This window comes from Solea senegalensis, linkage group LG17 (assembly GCF_019176455.1).
Source record: "Solea senegalensis isolate Sse05_10M linkage group LG17, IFAPA_SoseM_1, whole genome shotgun sequence".
Classification (NCBI taxonomy): Eukaryota; Metazoa; Chordata; class Actinopteri; order Pleuronectiformes; family Soleidae; genus Solea; species Solea senegalensis.
Window position 1 is genome coordinate 13,635,828 of NC_058037.1, and position 6,000 is coordinate 13,641,827.

At 43.1% G+C, this 6,000-nt stretch overlaps 1 protein-coding gene across 1 annotated transcript in view; it reads right to left on the reverse strand.

The window, feature by feature from the left end:
• Positions 1 to 5,596, reverse strand: part of fut8b (fucosyltransferase 8b (alpha (1,6) fucosyltransferase)) — an 84,174-nt gene extending 78,578 nt beyond the window's left edge. The window contains exon 1 of the mRNA XM_044049095.1: positions 5,434 to 5,596. The gene's annotated coding sequence lies outside the window, so the exon portion shown is untranslated. The remainder of the gene's footprint in view (positions 1 to 5,433) is intronic.
• Between the last annotated feature and the right edge of the window lie 404 nt (positions 5,597 to 6,000).

Sequence of the window (6,000 nt, forward strand, 5' to 3'; positions counted from 1 at the left end):
TCCACCCCCGTCTTTACACATTCAAGACAGGTAGACAGGCTGTAAGACATACTGTATGTACAGACCTGCTGGGGGCCTTTTCTTTCCCTGCTGCTGGAGAATGCTATCTGCCTGGATCAGACTAGCCTTCTCCAGTTGAGCTCCATCACCCTCATGGCCCAACCCACTTTTCTCCATGGAAACCTGCCCCACACTCACCCTGTGATTGGCTCGCATGATCACTAGACAGACACTCTGTCTTACAATACAGATAATAATGGCCCTTTGGCAGGATGAGAGTGATGGCATAACAGGATTTTTCCTACAGATTTTGCCCTTTAGAAAGACTGCATTCTGCAAGCTTATGGTTAGTGCAGTACACAACCTGCCAGTGGTTCGCTCTAAGGTTCGGATTCTAATGTGCAGGACATCATTAAGGCTCTCCGGTTATTAACATCGTAAGAGCTTAGTGATTATTTTAATATCTTTTCACTTGTTCTTTTCAAAGCCAAGAACACAGAGGAGAGAGGAAACAGACACCAAACACTAGTCTCAGATGACAAATGCCAGCAAAATGCCAACAGTGGACACACTGCAATTGCTCACTGAACCATAAGCATTAACCAGCTATTCTTTATCTTTCTTGTCTTGACAGACAAAATATAAGAAACTACGGCTTGTAAACGGGTGGGTGTCGATGTGTCCATGCACTATAATTCCAATCTTAATCTTAACAGGAACAAAAAAAAGGCACAAGCATCATTTTCATGACTTCTGCTCTCTTTAGAATACATTGTTTGAAATTTGGGAGAAGACATATGCAACAGGGAGATTAACAGTGCTAACAAAACAGTGCTACCACATGAGCCTTTCCAATTTAGTACAATTGTTCCTGGAGCTCACGACAAGCACTGCCATGTTTTCCCTTCTCTGTTCAATGTTCTTTGTGTTTATAGAAGCAGAACCAAAAACTAGAAACATGTCTTCAAAATGAGTTGTTTGTTTCCTCCACAGCTCTATTCAGCCTTCTCTTCTCATCCGCCTGACGTTCTCAGGGGGAAAAGGGATATATCTGGGACAACAGGGTGCAAAAAGGGGACGTATACACAGCACACTGAAGCCAATATCAAGCATTACACACACATACACTGTACACTGAGCCAAAACACTGTGATGCTTGAAATTAGAATGTTTTTTCATGCAAACACAGGCCCTTGCTGTGCAGGTGACAGGCTAGTAGTGCAGACAGCACAGAAAAGAAAAACAAATTCAACTGCTATTTTAAATAAAACTCGACTTGGCTAAACCAAAATGCAGCCGCGGTGCGTACCACATGCGAGACGTGCCCAATGTTAAGCACAGATGAAACTGCGAGGTGAGTGGCCGCCCATTTTTTGCTCACCGCACTGCATCTAACCTCTTTGGCAGAGCAACACTAATATGTTTAATGAACTCATTAGTGAAAAATGAAGACAGACAGTGGCATGAAGCACAGAAGGTGGAAGCACAAAGGGCAGAGAGAGAGAGAGAGAGAGAGAGAGGGAGGGAGAGGGTGGGGAGGTGAGAAAAATGGATCAGCTAAAGGGAGCGAGCTCTCGAGAAAGCACGGTCTCTTGTATCATAAATGTGGTAACATGTGTTACATGGTAGGAAATGCTACATTAGTCCAACGCAATCAACTCACCAAAGACGTGCAACACAGTCCAGGAGGCTTTCTGCAGAAAACTTTAAACCTGCCATGTGAATGTCAAGGTTTAGTCTGAGCGTTATCACTACCATTGGATTTAAGTGCTTCATCAAAAATTACACAGCCTGAAATGAACTGCTCTAAGGTTATTATTCGCACTTGGCTGACATAAATGGGTCCACACATGGCTACGCCTATTGATTCCAAAAATGGCAAAGCCCGGATCAAAGCAAATTGTTTCCAAAGCGTGAGTCACTTTGCTATGTGTAAAATAATTGGCTCCTGACAGTTAAGAGCAGTTCATATTCAAAGAGGCATCAGTTCCTGCCACTGGAATCCAACACCCAGCTCTCCTGCTGTGGCATAGACCGCTGTCACTGCAATATATATGGCTGTTTACTTATTCATGAACGGATTTGGGCGACTAATTCAGTCTATCTACTTCCAGTTACCATGGCTGACTTTATTAGATAACATTAATGATGCATTAGTTGTCCATAGGTGTTAGATTTCTCCCTCGTCAGCGACTGCAATTCAAATGAGAACACAATGGATCACGGCTGCGCGTGGATCGAAAGTTGGGGATGATTGTGGCGCGATACAACACCATAAGCCAATATTTAACTGTCGGAAAATGTGCTGTCGACAAGGAGAGATGTCACATTATGCGTTGCAGACATTAACTGATATGAAATATCACAGTTAAGCAAAAAAAAAGAAAAAGAGAGCCATAGTTTATCCATATCACAAATCGAGTTTTGGAGACAACGATATATATGTTGCACTTATTTCCTGTTCAATCTGCGATATGTTGTGTTGAAACAGACTAAAAAGTGGCTTAGAATCTGCTGGGGGGGGTTTATATGCTTTGATTTTCACTAAATCTAAATACAATATTATATCAACTGGTGGCACCTTTTTTTACCACAGTACAAACACATACATGTAGAGCCAGGCAAAAAACAAGTTTCACAATATTATATATAAATGATATAAGTTAGTATATACTGTTTAGACGGTGCACAAACACTTTGAATGTAATATTAATTGCCGTTTCACTGCTTAACCAATGTTTGCTTTCTGCCAGTAAAGACACTTCAAACCACAGAAACAGCAGGCAGGATAACTGGAAAAAAATACTTGACTGCTGCGGTTTATCCACAGGTTGTTAAAATACTAATGTTTTGGCACTGCAGCTCTCTGTCTTTAGTTCCTTTCATTAGAGGAACATGAACAGACACACTTGTTTCAGACACTAGAGTCGACCTCAGGAGATGTCTCAATTTCTGAAACCTTGTTTTGTTACTTGCATTGTCTGCATCAGTTTTTTTTTTTTAAGTATTTTCTTTTTTAGATTTCTTTGTAGGAAGTTGCAGTTAGTGCTGGAGTAGCAATAATTCCACCAAAGGAACTCTCTCTCTGCGTCTCTCTCTCTCTCTCTCTCTCTCTCTCTGTGACTGGTCAGAGCCTCAATCATGCTACAGCTTTAGTTATGACACTGTGAATGGAGCCTGGAGAAGATCGCTTGATTTACATAACGCAGAACGACACTGAGTGGGTTTCCAAAAGCCTGTTCTATGGGCAATTTCCAATTTGTGCATAAAATCACCTGAGTGGAAACACAGAAAATAAAGTTTTACTTTGCTTTTAAGGTAAATGCAAATAAGTGCAATGGAAACGGAGTCGGCGAATAAAAGTGGACATTTAGAAATCAAAGTAGCAGAAACTGTGGATGCAGTGAGCGAGAGAGGAAAACCCCCAACATTCCTCCACTCCTCCAGTGCAGGAGTCAAATATGACTTCAGTAAAAGATGAAAGCAGCAACAAAATGCCACCATAAACAGCTGCTGGTGCTCTTAATTCATCAAGTTTCACTTAGCTGGCCTTCATTCTGTGGTGACGCGGACATTTGTGCCTTCCACTGCTTATGTCAGCGAACTATCTGTCAATATAAGCTTTACAGCAGTTGATAAAAACACACACACACACACACAAATTAGCATTTTCTTTTCATCTGTGATGAATTTCAAAGGATGACCTAGCTACTGTTACGTCTGTCCAGGGCCTACAGATGAAATTAGCTTATGCCCGCCCCACACTAGGTGATCTGGCCTTCCGATTTTAGGCTGATCTGGGCAGATTATCTGGTTAAATTCTCCTTTAGCGTGAGGGGTTAACAGACACAATTGAACGTCGTTGGGCGCATGAGTCTTTCCTGATTTCAAATTGTAAGAATTAAACATGTCTGACATTTACTCAGCACAAAACATCGCATTTATATATTATGAAGTCACGTTAAATCACACAAGTTTCTGCGAGATCCCAAATCCTTGTCGTCTCCTTTCCTTTGTGAGTAAACAAAGGTGTGGTCCTGCGTTGTGACTGGATCGTCTAGTCTAGCCTGTGCTTTCTCTGGATTAAAAATCGGTTACGAAGTTCGTTGCATCTGTGGCCTCCCGCATTTTTAAAAATCACGTTACATTTGGAAATCCCTCTAGTGTAGGGGCAGGCGCAAGTCCTGCGAGTGTACAGGAATGTTTAACAGTTGTGCCAGTGAGAGTCTCTCAATCAAAACAATAACAAAAGACTTGGTTTGATGACATAGGGAAGGAGTGTGTGTGACTATGGGAACTGTCGTCTAGTGGTTTGCAGTCGTGATCCAAACAACAAGACAACAACACACTGGCTAACTAGTAGTACGGAATATTTCATCCCTCGCTCAGATTTTCCATACGGGGTTTGCTTTGAGACGTTAAGTGGATGAATTGAATGGTCCATTGTATTAGATTATGAATATGGATTTCTTAGAATGTTTTTGTTTCATCTTCAACAAAATGTGTAACAATATTAGTCATTACAGTCGTTATTTTGAAGCGGATAAACAAAAGGAATCGGAGCTACAGTCAACACAGAGCCACAAACAGTGTCTGTAGATGATGAGGATGGATGCTGCCATCTATATCATCATAAGCGTTGTAAAGTGTGGGTGTGAGGAGAGGATGAGGATGAAGAGGAGGAGGCACATCCCTCTGGCTCTCCTGATGCTGCTGCTGCTGCTGTGACGAAGGTGACACACAGAAACTCACACATGACAACCCCAGTGACGCATTATATGCACTTATTATACACTAACAAAACATCGGGAGAACGCAAACAAACGCACGCCTCTCGAAGACCAATCCCTGGCACGCAGGTGCCGTACAAGCAGTGTGCACTGAGGCTGAAATACAAGCGGCGCTGTCTTTATGTTTCCATGGTGTGTTTGAGGGTGGAGGTCAAACAAATCTATCACAACACTCAACCGTGCCAACAACTCATTAATGCCAGCACAAAACAAACGCAGCTAGCTAACAGGCTACACGCTTCTAGCACTGGCTGTTGACGCCTTTAGCCTTTCCATGAAAAAAAAACCCCGGCCACATTATCCCACTTTAATGGCCGTTCACTCGCACCAGAACCGGGTTGCGCCCGGAGCTTTCGGGCTGTGGTCTTCGCGGCGTCCGCCACAAGGAGCACAACTGTTTTGGGCACTTGCCTTTTGACAACGCGGCAAAGGAGGGCGCAGCGGAGTGAAGCACACACAGCCACCCGGAGGAAGGCAGTGTCATCAGAGGGACGACTCGGATATAACGGACCAGACGTTCCTACCAACCGCGCCGTTATTTGTTCACGGGCGACGCAGTCAACAGGCCGAGATGTAGCGGGAGCTGAGCTCCGTAGCTTCCAACATTCCATTTTCCACCACGGCGGTTTAAATCATGACCTACCTGGACTTGATTCGGCGGCTTCCAGCGGCCACGGAGGAACGTTGCTCCCGGGGCAGTGATTAGAAAGACTTCGGCGTCGGAGACGCGAGAGGGAGAGCAGCGGGATCAGAGAACACGGCAGTCGAGGCTGCTCTGTGGGGATCTGCCTGGACGGCCGGTGTCAACACACACCTCAGAGGGAGACACTTGACGTCCGGTCACGGTTTTTCAAAGTAAGACTCCGCGTTGTACCCGCTCACATAGAAATTCTGCTTTACAGCTTCAATGTTTATTGATTACACCTCGTTTTACTGTTACCCAGAAGTTTCTTCAATGACTATAACAGATATATAACACCATCAATAATAAATACACTGTACATTTACACTGTTTTGTGAGACATACCTAATCTTAATGTGAATAAAGTTATACACACTTCATTGTGTTTCGTTATTGTATATAATATTACAGGTTTTAAATTATTTCTCTTTTATTATGTTAAAATACTTCCATTTGATTATACAGTATGTCAACATGTTCAGAATGACAATAAAGAAGCTGTGACACTTAAACCGGGATTTCTGAAAT